This window comes from Canis aureus, chromosome 11 (genome assembly GCF_053574225.1).
Source record: "Canis aureus isolate CA01 chromosome 11, VMU_Caureus_v.1.0, whole genome shotgun sequence".
NCBI classification, from domain to species: Eukaryota; Metazoa; Chordata; class Mammalia; order Carnivora; family Canidae; genus Canis; species Canis aureus.
This window is the reverse complement of record NC_135621.1, coordinates 38,349,238-38,366,584: the sequence shown is the minus strand read 5'-3', so window position 1 is coordinate 38,366,584 and position 17,347 is coordinate 38,349,238. Positions and strand designations below refer to the sequence as shown.

General features: G+C 36.0%; 1 long non-coding RNA gene across 6 annotated transcripts in view; it reads right to left on the bottom strand.

The window, feature by feature from the left end:
• Positions 1–17,347, bottom strand: part of LOC144323906 (uncharacterized) — a 137,906-nt gene that overhangs the window by 39,774 nt on the left and 80,785 nt on the right. For 5 of the 6 annotated variants that reach the window (XR_013389255.1, XR_013389251.1, XR_013389254.1 and 2 more), the window contains 2 exons: positions 12,053–12,243; positions 11,111–11,223 (listed from right to left, as the gene is read on the bottom strand). This is a non-coding gene — a long non-coding RNA (uncharacterized LOC144323906). Of the gene's footprint in view, positions 1–9,643; positions 9,866–11,110; positions 11,224–12,052; positions 12,244–17,347 lie in introns of those variants that run through there. The other variant, XR_013389256.1, reaches the window with a different exon arrangement.

Below are 17,347 nucleotides of genomic sequence, written 5' to 3'. Positions count from 1 at the left end.
TAAGTTGGGGAGTATAGAGACAAAGCTTCCAAAAGGATTTTTGTATGTTAGAGAAGACTTAAGGAAGCTTCCAAAAGGATTTTTGTATGTTAAAGAAGACTTAGAGGATCCAGGAGACCTGGCTATTGTCAGGCTAGGGTGGTTTTTTCCTCCAGCAAGACATGAACATTAAGATAGTTGGGAGTTCCTGAAGGAATGTCTTGCTCTGCCTGTCTCAAGTATTCGTCAGTGGGCTGCAAGTTATAAGGAAATTTAATTTTATATACATTTCTTTTGCCTTTGTTCTCCACATTCTCTAGGAACTCAGCTGCCTAGATGTTGATAACCTTACTAAGGGCAAAAGGCAACCTTAGCTTAACATTTTTCCAACACCCCAGGATCTCATGAGTCTACTTTAACATACAAAAATTCTTTGGAAACTTCGTCTCTACCCCACCGAGATCCATGTTGGCAATCATCCCCCAAGCTTATGACCCACTGGTATACATCTGAAAAGTCTCTTAACTGGGGTTCTGCTGGACAGCAATAAATGACTTTTTCCTTATAGTAGCTAGCCCCCTCGAGGTCCTAGAAACTTTGCTTCCAAAATTCGTTACAGACTTATGCTATCCCTTAAACTCCCCTCCCAACTTGAAAGTATATGATTAGCCACTCTCCATAATCCCTTGCAGCTCTTTCTGTCCATGGGTCCTGTCCCCATGCTTTAATAAAACCACCTTTTTGCACTGAAGACATCTCAAGAATTCTTTCTTGGCCATTGGCTCTGAACCCCACCACTTAAACCACATCAGGCTGAGCTCAGAGTGGTCTAATGAGCCCTAGCCATTAACCCTTTGCACTGATGTGTAGGCTATTCTAAAGGGATTAACCCTATGGCTCAGATAACAATGGAAGGCCACCAGGTGGATGATTATGAATAAGCTTGTAAGGCGTCAGGATATGTGGAAAGACACTTGAGTCCATCTGCAAGAGCCTGAGGTGGTTCTCATCATTTTTCATTCCCCAGCTCAGACACTGATACCCCTTGGCAGTCAGGAAGCTGATCCCTTAGCTCAGATACAAGCTGTAGCTACTGAATCTTCAGTAGCTACAGCAGATTGGCTGCACAGGAAGAGAGGACACCACAGTGCCCAAGTAGCATGGCATATTGTCAGGGATGCCAGATTGCCTTTGAAGTACAGTGACTTGGTTAATGCAATAACAACATGCCATGTGTTCTAAACAATACCCAGGGCAACTGCTAACAGAATCTAGGGTTATCCAATAGAATTCCCAGCTGCTGAAGGACTGGCAAATTGATTACATTGATCCCTTCCCTCAGAGTGAGGGTTCTAAATATGCCTTGGTTTGTGTGGACACCGCATCTGGCCTAACTCATGCTTTCTCCTGCTGTGTGCAAACCAAGCTGCCATCATCAGGGACCAGAGAAGCTAAATACAATGTGTAGTAGCAAATTAAATTATTAACAGGTAAAACAAGCTAAGCCAGGTGGACTAAAGTATCCTAGCCTTTAATACATTTAAATGACCAACAAACAATTCAAAGTTCTCATATTCCTTTACCAGTCCTAAAACTTTCCCTGCTCATTTCAAATGACATATAAAATATTGGCCTTTGTAAACCAAAGTCCTTCTTAAAGAAACTTGCATTCATTCTGTTTCTTAAAGTTATAAATCTTACCATGTCTTTGAAATTTAAACAGCCTACAGTCTCCTGAAACTAAAGGGGGGAAAAGGAAAAAAGACTTTTTCAAATACAACTTGCTAGAAGGGCTCACCTGCCCAAATTCTAGATCTCAGCCTCCTTACGAAAAATACAAATCTCAAAAATCTTCTCCACAGTAATCAATAACCAAAAGTTCTCTGCATCTGTCTGCATGTTTATATGTCTATTGTGAATAATTGGCATTTTCTACCTTCAGATGATATTGCTAGAATTAATTTGTAATAGAGTTGTATTTATTTGGCTTAAAGAAAATTAAGTGCTTATACATAAATTTAGTATTCATAAAATTTCTCAAAAATAAAATAGAAATATAATCTAAATGAATTTCAGGTTCACATGGTCAAGGAAAATATTTGGTATTAAAGCTAATTCAGGTGTTCATCTAATTAAAATAGGCATGTCTTTAGAATTATTAAATACAAAATTTTATTCTACAAAATTGAATTATTAAATTCAAAATAAATACAAAAATTTATTTTAAATTTACTAAAATAAGCTCATGCTATAACTGTTACAAAATCTGTCACCAATAATTTGCTATAATAAAACTTTTACTTGAAAATAGCTTCAGGTGCCTGGCTCAGTCAGTTATGCATCTGCCTTCTACTCAGGTCATGATCTCAGGGTCCTGGGATCCAGCCTTAGTCTCCCTGCTCAGTGGGGAGTCTGTTTCACCCTCTCCTTCTGCCCCTTCTTCCCCTTCTGTGCCCTCTCCTTCTCTCTCTCAAATTTTAAAAAACTTTTTAAAAAATGAAAATAGCTTCTAAAATCTTTTTGGTAACCTGAAACCTTAAAATTTTGCTAAGTTAAGAGATAGGTTAAGTTAAATTCATTGAATATCTAAATTATTTCAAAATAAGATAAAATAATGAAACTGAACACTAAAGATAGATTTATACATTTTGGCTTCCTTATTAAAAAGAAAATAAAGATAAATTTGGGTCCATTAGTGAACATTTTTTTGTGTTTCATTGAAATATTGTAGTATTAAAAACATACTAGAAATTATGAAATATATTGATCAATTTGCCAGTCTAAAGAATGCTGTATAACACAGTTTACAATCGCTTACTACTTAGTTTTTACTAGAAATTAAAGTTCTCAGGGTTAACAATTCTAATTACATATGTGGCTAAAGCTACTAAAAATCATAAGAGAACAACTCTATGTACCAGAAAAGTAGGTTATGTGCTTTCAGTGAAAGTAGATATGAGGAATGGAGATACTCTGTTTGGTTGGAAAAAAGAGAAAGTAATTTTTAACTAAAGTAAGGCTACTTATTTGAAGAAGTAGAATATAGGACAAAATCTTAATTTAAAAAAAAAGAAGGAGGAGATGGTATTAAATGTTTATAGAAAAGGAACTTTTAAAAGGAAATTTAATGTATGGTTAGACCCGGTTATGATTGGATACATTTCATTAAGTAAATAAGATTTAATATCAAATGTATACTGGTGCAAAATTAGAATTGTGTTTTCTCTCTGTTAAAAAAACAAAGTTCTCTTAGACTATTGGTCTACTTTAATAAAAATTTGTAAATAAAAGGATTTTTCTTTTTACCTTTAATAAAATTTACCTTTAATAAAATAAAGATTCCGTGTTTTCTTCTTCATCAGGATTACTAGTACTTGAAAAAACTGTGTATTTCCATAACATTAAAAGATCTAAGTTTTTCTCACAACTATGTAATCTTCTGTATTTTCCTTTAAAATCTTTTACTGTTACTTAGGTTAAATAGATAATTAGGTGTCAAAATGAAGTGTGATCCTATCCTATTCAAATGTTTGAATCTTTTGATTTTTTAAAAGTTTTTATTTAAATCCCAGTTAGTTAACATGCAATGTAATATTAGCTTCAGGTGTACAATATAGAGAGCTTTAGCACTTCCATCTACTACCCTCTGCTCATCACAGTGCATTCTTTAATCACCATCATCTATTTAACCCATCCCCCACCCACCTCCCCTCTGGTGACCATTACTTTGTTCTCTATAGTTAAGGATCTGTTTCTCAGTTTGCCTCTCTCTCTTTCTTTCTCTTTGCTTGTTTGTTTTGTGAAATCATATGGTATTTGTTTTTCTCTGACTGGCTTATTTCACATCAAAAAATCTCATTCTCTTTGATGGCTCAGTAATATTCCATTATATATATACCACATCTTTTTTTTTTTAAGATTTTATTTATTTATTCATGATAGTCACACAGAGACAGGGAGAGAGGCAGCGACACAGGCAGAGGGAGAAGCAGGCTCCACGCAGGGAGCCCAACGCGGGACTTGATCCCGGGTCTCCAGGATTGTGCCCTAGGCCAAAGGCAGGCGCCAAACCGCTGCGCCACCCAGGGATCCCTATACCACATCTTTTTTTAACCATTCACCAATTGATGGACACTTGGGCTGTTTCCCAATAATTTGTCTATTGTAGATAATGCAACTAAAAATATTGGGGTGCATGTATCCCTTTGAATTAGTATTTGTATTATTTCTATAAAAACGTAGTAGTGCAATTGCTGGATTGCTGGGTAGCTCTATTTTTAACTTTTTGAGGACCCTGCATATTGTTTTCACAGTGGCTACACCAGTTTGCATGCCCACCATCAGTACATGAGTGTTCCCCTTTTTCCACATCCTCACCAACACTTGTTTCTTATGTTGGTGATTTTAGCCATTCTGACAAGTGTGAGATGGTATCTCATTGTAGTTTTGATTTGCATTTCCCTGGTGACTAGGAATATTGAGCATCATTTCATGTGTCTGCTGGCCATCTGGATGTCTTCTTTGGGGAAATGTCTTTTCATGTATTCTGCCCATTTTTTAGTAGAATTATTCATTTTGAGGGTGTTGAGTTTTATAAGTTCTTTATATATTTTGAATACTAACCTTTATCAGATATGTCATTTGCAAATATCTTCTCCCATTTGGTAGGTTGCCTTTTAGTTCTGTTGATTGTTCCCTTCACTGTGTAGGAAGTTTTTATTTATTTTCATTATGATGAAATCCCAGTGGTTTATTTTTGCTTGTTTTTTTCCTCTTGCCTCAAGAGATATATGTAGAAAGAAGTCACTATGGCCCATGTCAAAAAAGCTACTGCCTGTGTTGTCTTCTAGGATTTTTATGGTTTCAGATCTCAGATTTAGGTCTTTAACTTATTTTGAGTTTATTTTTGTACATGACATAAGAAAACAGTCCAGTTTTATTCTTTTGCACATTGCTGTCTAGTCTTCCCAACACTGTTGAAGAGGCTTTTTCCATTGGATATTCTTTCCTGTCTTATCAAAGACTAACTAACTGACCATATAATCGTGGGTTCATGTCTGGGTTCTCTATTCTATTCTACTGATGTGTGTGTCGGTTTTTGTGTCAATACCATGTTGTCTTGATGATCACAGCTTTGTGATATAACTTGAAGTCCAGAAAGGTGACGCCTCCAGCTTTGCTTTGCTTTTTCAAGACTGTTTTGGCTATTTGGGGTCTTTTCTGGTTCCATACAAATTTTAAGATTGTTCGTTCTAGCTCTGTGAAAAATGCTGTTGGTATTTTGATGGGGATTACATTAAATGTGTAGAAAGCTTTGGGCAGTATAGACATTTTAACAATATTTGTTCTTCTAGTCCATGAACATGGAACATCTTTCCATTTCTTTGTGTCATCATTAATTTCTTTCAACAGTGTTTCATAGTTTTCAGAGTACAGGTCTTTCACCTCTTCAGTTAGGTGCATCCCTAGGTATCTCATGGCTTTTAGTGCAGTTGTAAATGGGATTAATTCCTTAATTTCTCTTTCTGCTGCTTCATTATTGGTGTATAGAATGCAACAGATTTCTGTATGTTGATTTCGTATCCTGAGACTTCACTGAATTTGTGTATCAGTTCTAGTAGTTTTTTTGTTGACTCTAGTAGGAGTCTTTTGGATTTTCTACATAAAGTATTATGTCAACTGCGAATAGTGGAAGTCTGACTTCTTACTTGCTGATTTGGATGCCTTTTATTTCTTTTTATAGTCTGATTGCTACGGCTAGGACATCCAGTACTATGTTAATAAAAATGGTGAGAGTGAAGCCCCATCTTGTTCCTGACCTTAGGGGAAAAGCTCTCAGTTTTTTTTTCCCATTGAAGATGATATTAGCTGTGGGTCTTTAGTATATGGCCTTTATCATGTTGAGTGTATTCCATCTATCTCTACTTTGTTGAGAGTTTTTATCATGAATGGCTGTGAACTTTGTCAAATGCTTTTTCTGCATCCATTGAAAGGATCAAGTGATTCTTAACCTTTCTTTTACTAATGTGATGTATCACGTTGATTGATTTGTGAATATTGAACTACATTTGTAGCCACTTGATAGTAGCGAATGATTAATGCATTCTTGAATTTGGTTTACTATGCTTTTATTGAGAATTTTTGCATCTATGTTCATCAGGGATATTGGCCTATAGTTCTCTTTTTCAGTGATATCTTTATCAGGTTTTGGTATCAGGGTAATGTTGGCCTCATAGAATGAATTTGGACATTTTCTTTCCTTTTCTATTTTTTAGAATAGTTTGAGAATAAGTATTAATTTTTCCTTAAATGTTTGTTAGAATTCACCTGTGAAGTCATCTGGTCCTGGACTTCTGTGTGTTGGGAGTTTTTTGATTACTGATTCAATTTATTTGCTGGTTTTTGATCGGCTCAAGTTTTCTATTTCTTCTTGCTTCAGTTTTGGTAGTTAAGTGCTTCTAGGAATTTATCCATTTCTTTCAGGTTGTCCATTTTGTTGGCATATGGTTTCTCATATTATTTTCTTATTATTGTACTTTTGTGGTATTGGTTGTTAATTCCCCTCTCTTATTTGTGATTTTCTTTATTTAGGTTCTTTCTCTTTTCTTTTTATAAGGCTGGCTAGAGGTTTGTCAATTTTATTTACTTATTTAGACTTTATTTACTTGAGAGAGAGCAAGCTAGAGACAGAGAAAGCACGCACACATGAGGAGGGGGGAGGGGCAGGGGGAGAGGGAGAAGCAGACTCCCTGTGAGGAGCCCAAAGCCATGCAGGGCTCAACTCAGATCCCCTTAACAATGACCCAAGCTGAAGGTAAATGCTTAACTGACTGAGCCACCCAGGCACTCCAGAGGTTTGTCAATTTTATTAATTTTTTCAAAGAACCAGTTCCTGGTTTCATTGATCCTATTATAGTTTGTTTTGGGTTTCTTGGTTTGTTTTTGTTTTTTTGTCTTTCATTTTTAGTTTCTGGATCATTTATTTCTGCTCAATTTTTATTATTTCCTTCCTTCATCTGCCTTTAGGCTTCATTTGTTGTTCTTTTTTAGCTCCTTCAGGCATAGGGTTACATTGATATTTTTCTTGCTTCTTGAGGTAGACTTGTATTGCTATATACTTCCCTCTTAGAACTTTTGCTACATCTCAAATGTTTGGGGCCATTGAGCTTTCATTTTCATTTATTTCCATGTATTTTTAAATTTCTACTTTCATTTCCTGCTTGACCCATTCATTTTTTAGTATCATGTTATTTAACTTCCATGTATTTGGTCTTTCCAGACTTTTTCTTGTGTTGACTTTAAGTTTCATAGCATTGTGATCAGAAAATATGTATGGTACAACTTCAGTCTTTTTGTATTTGTTGAGGCCTATTCTGTGATCTAATATGTGATCCATTTTGGAGAATGTTCCATGTGCACTTGAAAAGAATGTGTATTCTGCTCTTTGGGATAGAATATTCTGTATATATCTGTTAAGTCCATGTGCTCCAGTGTGTCATTCAAAACCAGTGTTTCCTTGTTGGTTTTCTATTTAGGTGATCTGTCCATTGATATAAGGGGGTGTTAAAGTTCCCAATATTACTGTATTATTATTGAAGAGTTTCTTTACGTTTGCTATTGTTTTATATATTTGGGTGCTTCTATGTTGGGTGCATAAACATTTATAATTCATAGATCTTCTTATTGGATTGTCCCTTTTATTATGATATAGTGCCATTCTTTGTCTCTTATTACCATCTTTGTTTTAAAGTCTATTTTGTCTGATGTAAATATTGTTACTCTGGCTTTATTTTGACATCCATTTGCGTGCTTGATGTTTCTCCAGCCTCTCAATTTCAATCTCCAGGTGTCTTTATTTCTAAAATGAGTCTCTTGTAGTCAGCATATACATGGGTCTTCTTTTATCCATTCTGACACCCTATGTCTTTTGACTGGAGTGTTCAGTCCATTTATATTCAAAGTAATTATTTTTTTAAGATTTTATTCATTTATTCATTAGAGACACGGAGAGAGAGAGAGGCAGAGACATAGGCATAGGGAGAAGCAGGCTCCTTTTGTCACGAGCCCGATGTGGAACTCCATCCCAAGACCCTGGGATCATGACACCCTGACGGTGCTCAACCGCTGTGCCACCCAGGTGTCCTCAAAATAATTATACATATATATATATATATATTACCATTTTATTACTTGTTTTGTGGTTGTTTCTGAAGAATTATTCTGATCATGACTTGTCTTTCTCACTTTGGGTGTCTCCTGTCCACTCAAAGAGTCTCCTTTAATATTTCTTGCAGGACCTGTTTAATGGTCATGAACTCCTTTAGGTTTTGTATGTCTAAGAAACTCTTTATCTCTCTTTCTATTCTGAATGATAGTCTTGCTGGATAGAATATTCTTGGCTACAGAATTTTTTTTATTCAGCACTTTGAATATATCATGCTACTCCCTTCTGACTTGCCATGCTTCTGTTAAAAAATGTTCAGCTAGTCTTATGGGATTACACTTATAAGCTAAGGACTTCTTTTTGTCCTTTTGGTCCACTATATAGTCTATCATTGAGAATACTCCATGTGCCCTGAGCACTGTTAGCTACAGTGTCTACAGATACATTGTCTACTTGGTTTTTAGTGTTCTTTAAGTCTTACATTTCTTTGCTGATCTAATTTTTCTAGCCATTATTGAAAGTGGGATATTGAAGTTGCCAACTATTATTATTGAACTATTTCTCCCTTCAATTCCATCAATTTTACTTCAATTCTGGCAGGTTTTGGGGCTCTGTTGCTAGGTGGTAATATGTTTATACTTATATTCTTGATCTTCAGTCATTAATGAATGTCTTCCTTTGTCTCTCATAGCAACTTTTTTTTAAAGCCTTTTTCAACTGAATATAGCCACTCCAGCTCTCTTTTGGCCACTGTTAGCATGAATTATCTTTTTTGTTCCTCATTTCCTTCTGTACTGCCTTCTACTTTTTAAGCAAATATTTTGATTGCCTTATCATTTATTTAACTCTATGTTTTGTAGTTATTTTCTTAGTGGTTGTCCTGAGGATTACAATCAACACCTTAATTTATAGAAATCTATCTTTAATTTAAGTTCATTTGGGACACCTGGGTGGCTCAGCTGTTGAGCACCTGCCTTCCACCCAGGGCGTGATCCTGGAGTCCCAGGATCGAGTCCCACATCAGGCTCCCTGCATGGAGCCTGCCTCTCTTTGCCTATGTCTCTGCCTCTCTCTCTGTGTGTCTCTCATGAATAAATAAATAAAATATTTTTTAAAAAATAATAATTTAAGTTCATTGTTTTTTATATTCTGCTTGTACTAGGACCCTCTAGTAAATTTATTTTTTAAGATTTTATTTATTTATTTATTTATTTATTTATTTATTTATTTATTTAAGAGAGAGAGAGAGAGCACAAGTAGGGGGGAGCAGCAGGCAGAGTGAGATGGAGAAGCAGGCCCCCTGTTGAGCAAAGAGTCTGATGCAGGGCTGGATCTCAGGACCCTGGGATCATAGCCTGAGCAAAGGCAAATGCTTAACCAATTGAGCCACCTAGGTGCCCTTAAACCATTTTCATTTCAATTATTGTGCTTTTAAGCTCCAGAATTTCTATTTGTTTTCTTTTTAAAATCTCCCTCCCTTTATCAATATTCCTTATTTGGTAGGGCACCATTCTCTTACCTTTATCTATTTAGAAATGATTTCCTTTAGCTCTTCAAACATTTTTAAAATAGCTGATCTCAAATCTTTGTCTAGTAAGTCCAACATCTGGGTTTAGAGTGACAGTTGGCATTGGTTGGTTTTTTTCAAGTGTATAAGTCATACTTTATTATTTTTCTGCATTCTTTTCATTTTTGTTGTTGTTGAAAATGGGATATATTTTTCTGGAGGACATGAAAATCCAGGGTTTCGTGTGAAAATGTCAAAAATTTTAATTAGTAATTTTAAATAAAGTCCAAAAATATACCTGATGACCTGATCTGGCAATAGGCTGCCAATTTGTGAGCTTTACTCAAACAAAAAAATAGAGATGATGGTCAGAGAGATAAATGATAGATAAATAGATAGATAAAAACTTTATAAAAATATGTATAAATATATTTTACTTGGCTAGGATGGAAATAACTAAAAACAAGTAGACTTTTTAGATTTCTAAGTGAACTTATTAGGTACTTTATATGCAAATCCCAAGGTCTTCTTTATACAATTTTGAATTTGAAGGCCCACAAATAAAGTATCTTATAATACATATAAGAAGAATGACCCAAGGGATGCCAGAATGGCTGGGAATCATTCAATTAAATTCTAAAATGTTCACATTCTGCAAGCAGATAAAGCCCAAAACCATTTTTGCAGCTTTCAAATGAATGCATTACCTTCCCCCAAGGACTCTGAAAATGCATTTCCCATGTGACTATTATCTCCATCATTGTGGGAGAACAACTGTAGAGTAAGTTTGGAGAAGAACAATATAGCTAGTACTCAGATTCTCTCTGAAGAGAATTTCAGAATGCTTCTAAAGTGTCAGACCCATTGTCTCTCCAGCACTATATTCAGGGTGTGAATTAACCAAAAATGGCTATAGAACCAAGAATGATCTCCACATAACTTAGCATCCCTAGCTTTTCTCAGTAAGCTGAAATCCAACAGTAACTTCACATTCATGGTATCTAAATATTTCCTAAAACAATCATCATCTTAATCAGTCCTTCAGTTAATTTGTTCCAGAACTTTATCACACAAGAACAAAATTTTAAAGCAGAAATGACCCTAGAGATCATTTTCTTCAATCTCTTCACTTCTATTTCATTGCCCAAAACTACCAATTCCAAACTTTAAAAGATGCAGATTTATCATTGAATTCTAAGATTCTAGGAATAAATTTTAGCTCACCCCATGTTTATGCTTCATTATTTTATAAATAATAAAAATATAACCTAATGTTTCAAAATCTTATAGACCATTTTTCTTCCCAGAATGGGGTTCTGCTTTTTGTACTCACTTTCTATTTAATTAGGAAACTATATTAACTGTTTGAAAATCCAAGGGAATCATTTAGTACCTTTAATAGACATGTGATCTGACATACTCCAGGGAACCTACAAATAACATGAGTGAGGCCAACTTACATCATCAATCTTCCCTGAAAGTTATCTGGTACATTCGATATGGTTGTTCTCCATTTATAAGAGTAATAGTTCACCATACTCCAAATAGTACAAGACTGAATCAACTCTGTCAGCTAGAATCCAAAGCAAAGACAAGATCAGCTGCTACAGTAGTTGCTGTGCTATCCTTGACATGTCTTTCTGTATGGATGTGGAATTAGCACAAGGAAAGAAAAAAAAATGTGGGCAAATATCACAGTGCTTATAGCTGATGTAATTTAATGCATTGCCTCTTCCAAGGATGTTGATCTGGTGTACCAGTTCTAATAACCCAGCAGAGTCCCTTTAGCGTTTAGTACCACCCGAAAGACCACATTAACATTCTATCTTTTTGACCTAAAACACTCATGCATTGCCCACTGCCAAAAAAGTGGATCCGAATTTTACTTTTTCTGAAGCAATGTAAAATTGATAGTTTCAAAACCTCCCCAGTACACAGAAAACTAAATTTCCCCTATCTAGGAACAAACTCACAATGGGCTTACTTACCATTATTTTTTTTTGTCATATCCTTTTTAGCATAACAATTAGCACTATATACTTTATCATTTCTGAATTTTTAAAGTACTTTCCTAAACTAAACGTAACTTTTATTTTTAGTTAATTGCATATCTACCAAGAAATTTAAGTTGACAACACCAAAAACTCTTTGCTTTGGGGTAATTCAATGTCATTGGATAAGAGCACATATTTAATATATCATTTAATATTCAGTGTTTATTACATGATGTTCAATTATTTGTTTCCACTGCTACCTCCCTCCACTACATTATGAAGCAGCAGCAGCACTGACCATACTTCTTGTTTCCTCACATAAAACATACTTCACATATAATAAATATTTCATAATTTTAAGTGTAAATATAGTGTAAATTAAAGTGTAAATACAGGGACAAGCCATACCTTTTGCTGTTGCTCTCAAAAAACACATATAAAGGACACTAAATATAATGCCATATTGCATATATCTTTTTCTATTTTGCAGTCTTTTGTCTTTGAAGCCAAACTTTTGTATTCAAATCCCAGCTCTGCCACTGACAGGGTGTATAACCTTGGACAAGTTCCTCAAATTCTCTGCTCCAGTGTTGTGTCATCTGTAAAATGGGGAGAATATCGGTTATCTATTTCATGCAGGTGTTGTAGAGAATAAATGAGTTATTCCATGTAAAGAGTTTAAAACTGTGCCCTCCATAAATAAATACAATTAACACAGAGGTAGGAGTCAGAATGCAGGCTCTTCTGATCTTTCATGTGATCAAGGTCAAAGTTATAGAACAGCTCTGATCCAGGGTTCCTTGATGTTCATCATCATCATAATAATATTTATATATATGTTATATATATTTTATATATATATATATATATATATATATATATATATATGCTGTCTGACTGTCTTTCTCATGAAAGACAATCTTTCAAATTGTCCAATAATAATTCTTTCCCTTTCTCACTAAGGTGTTAGGAGGAAAACAACTTTTGAGACACTTTAAATCTCCAAAATAGTTCTATATTATAATTAACTATAAACTGTTTTAACTTTTAAATACCTTTCTTATTATAAAATAATGCATAATTATTATAGAAAATTCCAGAAGTCTATTAAATTATATATCATCCACCTCTCAGAGATAACTTTAACATTTTTTTAAAAACTTTATTTTTTTATTATTTATGATAGTCACAGAGAGAGAGAGAGAGAGAGAGGCAGAGACATAGGTAGAGGAAGAAGCAGGCTCCATGCACCGGGAGCCCGACGTGGGATTCGATCCCGGGTCTCCAGGATCGCGCCCTGGGCCAAAGGCAGGCGCTAAACCCGCTGCGCCACCCAGGGTTCCCAACTTTAACATTTTGAAACACACTCTTCAGGTTTTTCTATACATGTATTTTCCTGTTAAGTTATCATTTCTGGCATGTTTCAGGGACCATTGGAGGCTGGAAAATAAAGTCACTACTTAGTGGTTCAGAATGAACAATGTAATGAAAACTGTGAGAGAAAAGTGGCTGGTTCTTCTCTGTCTTTCTGCATAGAGCTCACAAAAGTAAAGCTAGATATCAAGACCGGTCATAAAGACAACCTCATTATTTATACTGACCAACTACAATGCGGTTGAAGAACAGTTTTTCAGTGCAATTAATTCATATAGTCTTTTGTTATGCTTAAGAAATAATAATCTAGGGATCCCTGGGTGGCGCAGCGGTTTAGCGCCTGCCTTTGGCCCAGGGCGCGATCCTGGAGACCCGGGATCGGATCCCACGTCAGGCTCCCGGTGCATGGAGCCTGCTTCTCCCTCTGTCTATGTCTCTGCCTTTCTCTCTCTGTGACTATCATAAATAAATTTAAAAAAATAAATAATAATCTAAAACATAAGGATACACACTAGCTATTTTCTGCTTATATGGTAGGATCTGGCTTCCCAATCTTGCCCGGTCCCTTCCCCAGAGTTAGGGATATGACAGCAGCAGATGATTCATGGAGAGAAAATTTACCCCAGAGACTTTGTCTCTACCAGGTTAAATGTTCCTTCTTCTAGCCTTGGACATAAGCCAGGTTTGATGACATAAATTAATAACAACTGAACATTCACTTCAACTTGAGGATGAGTTCAAGAATATACCAGAACGCCAACTAAAGGGCTTATCTCATATTAGTCTTAGAAAGGAAAGTCCTGGTAATAAAAGCTGGAATATGGATACTGCCTTGTAAAAGTCAGACACCCCAGGAAGCTGAGTAGCCAAACTTATTGTGAAAATCAAGGGATCTACTGAAGACAGCACCCAGGGTGATTGCTCCCTCACAAAAAGAAGGAAGAGGGATGTGCTCTACACCAAAGATAAAAGGAATTTTTGTATAAGGAATCTATGTGTCAGACACTGTGGTGTTTATGTCTAAGTTCAAATTCATTTTGAATCTCCAGCAACACATGAGATAGGTAATATTATTCACATTTTACAGACAAGGAAACTGAGACTCAGAAAATTAAATAATTTTTCTGAGGCCTCACAGACAGAAAGTATCTAAACTGGAATTTAAACCCACATCTTAAAGCCCTCATTAAAAAAATGTAGACCCAACACCATTTATTAAGAACATGTTTGCAGACTTGCCAAATGTTGTATATTATTAAGCTAATAGCAGTTACAGTATTGTTTTTCCATGAATCCCTTAGGATATTAGTTTAGGAATTATCCCCAAAGGTATCTGATCCCTGCTAGACTGGTTTTTCCTCAAAACCAACTCTGCAGAAAACTGAAGTAAAAGGGCTTGTGGATTATAGGGACAAACCCTATAATCCTGAGAAGCCCTGAGGAGACCCTTTACTGACTTTAGTTGGAGTAAGGGTTGGGGATGGGCAGCAGCCTGGGACAGAAGGGTAACTGGAGGAAGCAAAGACAGAGGAGAACTGGTAGAGGAAAGCTGCTAATCTTTTTGCATTGGTCTTTCTCATGTTTTGCCTAGGAACCATCACTGCCTACTCCTAAAGAAAGTGACAGCAATCCAGACCACCCATGTCCGTAGCCTCAAGTCACAGGGCAACCAACAAGCCATGCTGCAGTGAGCTATTGATGATAATATCTACCGACAAAGCAGTATTTGTCAAGTGTCATTCCCCTACCCCTTCAAACCCCCAGAGCTGCTGGGTGATCAGAAGGAGACGGCTTCCTCCAGCAGCTACTTCACTGTAAGGGCTTCAAAGAAAAATCCTGATTTTCAACTTTTCTTTCTCATCTGTCTGTATGGGCGTATTTTTCTACATTTTTCTTAACGGATGTAATTTATTTTTGAAATAAGGAAAATAAATAGTTACCCTTTTATCATAAAGAAAATAAAATTAAAGCATTCTGAGAAAGTTTTTAAAAACCGAAGATGTGGGGCTCCTGGGTGTCTCAGTCACTGAGTGTCTGACTCGGTTTTGGCTCAGGTCATGATCTCAGGGTCATGGGATCAAGCCCTGAGTTGGAGTCCGCACTCAGAGGGAAGTCTGCTTCAGAATTTTCTCTCCCTCTCCCTGCGCCCCTCCCCCTGCTTATGTGTGCTCTCTCTCTCTAAAATAAATAAATACATCTTTTTTTAAAAAAACAATACAAATGAAAACAGTGAGCTACACCTTCATATCTATTAAACAAGCAAAAATTAGAAAGTCAAATAACATATTGCTGATAAAATGTACAGAAGTAGAGCTACCCAGAACAATTTGGCAATACCTATGCAAAATAAGTAAACAAATATTGCGTAACCCAGAAATTCTACCTGTTAATATATATTCCAAATAAATGCTTAGGCAATTCCATAAAGGAATGTGTATATGGATATTCATGTTCATGTTCCTTGTGCCCTTATATTTTGCTGGCTAGGAGTTGAAGGCGACCTGTGCTCAGTGTCAGGAAAGTAAATTGGGTGAAATGTGGTGATGCACATTCTGGGATATCAGAAAACCATTAATTACAAGCAACAGATTTACACATAGCAGCAAGAAGATATCTCTAAAATATTGTGCTTAGAGGAAAAAAAGTAAGTAACCAAATGAGGCAGATAGATAGATGAATAGATAGATAGATAATCCCAATATAGTTTATATAAATTTAGAAATACACACTCCAACTGAAAATATTCATATTGTAAGAACATTTACAAACCACAAGATATTTGTTAAATGTCATGGATTCTATGGGAAGAGGGCAATGGGGGTGAGGTATAAGGGTAAAAATAAGAAAAATAAATAAAAATTTAAAAATAAATAAATAAAAGGATAAAAATAAGAGAGAGAGGCCTTGCATAAACCAGTGATAATAGCATGCCATGAACTGTTATCTCAATTCTTTCTACCCTCTGTGTGGATAATTCACTTCTATCACTTTCCATCATTCATGGGATTATTGAAAAGAGTCTTATTACAGAAAATGCATGGATGGTAGGCATGGACACTGAGAGGCTCATCAGGCAATCTGAATCTGATATCCATCAGTGTTATCATAACCAGTGGGAAGTAGTAAGGTGAAGGAAGTTTTCCTTGCCTATATCTTCCATCAAGGACATCTGCCATTTAGAATTCCCCTTAGTCCACCATCTTCTGCTGCCTCCGCCCAGGACCCACACTAGCATATCCTTGTGTGGATATGTGGGAACACAGAGATGTTGCAAAGCACTACACAAATGTGAGGCATTATAACCAGGTCTCTCCACACTACCACTTGATTTAGCCATCATTTATTGCTCTTCCAATTCCCTAGATATTCTCTTAAGTAATAAGAAATAAGTGAGGAGATAATGAGATATACCTGGGAATCAAACAGTCTCCAAAACACCCTACTAATTTTTACCTCACTTCGTTGCTGTGAGACCAGCAACAGGAGACATCCAGACAAGTAAACATCCCAACATAGTCAATGTATATGAATCACCCAAGAGGTGATTCATCCATTTCAGAGATAAGAGATACTGAAAGAGGGAACTGGAAGAAAAGGGGAGAGAGGAGAGAAGAGAAAGTTAAAGGAAAGAATAAAGTCTTTGTTTTTGGTATTTCAGTAAGTACTAAAATATTTCAAATTACTTGTGTTCAGTGCCTCTTGATAGAATTGTGTCATGATAAATGAAGTACTTGTAAATGATGTGAAAATAAAAAATAGTAGAAATTTTTTAGCAGAAATTGATTCTGCTACTTAGGTTTTTGTTTTTTTTTTTAAGATTTATTTATTTATTCGTGAGAGACACAGAGAGAGAGGCAGAGACACAAGCAGAGGGAGAAGCAGGCTCCCTGCAGGGACCCCAATGCGGGACTCAATCCCAGGACCCTGGGATCCCACTCTGAGCCAAAGGCAGATTCTTCAACCACTCAATTGCTGAGCCACCCAGGCACCCAAGTAATCATTGTGGTTTTGATTTGCATTTCCCTAATGATTAATGAAGTTTCAAACTTCCCAAAGGAAGAGTGAATTCCAGAGAGGTCTTTAGTTTTGGCACACTTCACATGGCCTAGTCATATCAATGGCAAAATATTCACAATACCTTCCCAAGGATTAAAATGCTACTTTTGGTGACTCCAACCTGTAACAATCCTATAGCATGTGTGACTTCAATTAACTATCCCAACCTTTAAGGACTTTTCGTGGCCACATTTTGCAAAGGCTTTCGTTTATTTCTAGATAGTGCCTCCACCAATATACAGGTTACACAACCCCTTCCTCAAATAAGTCATT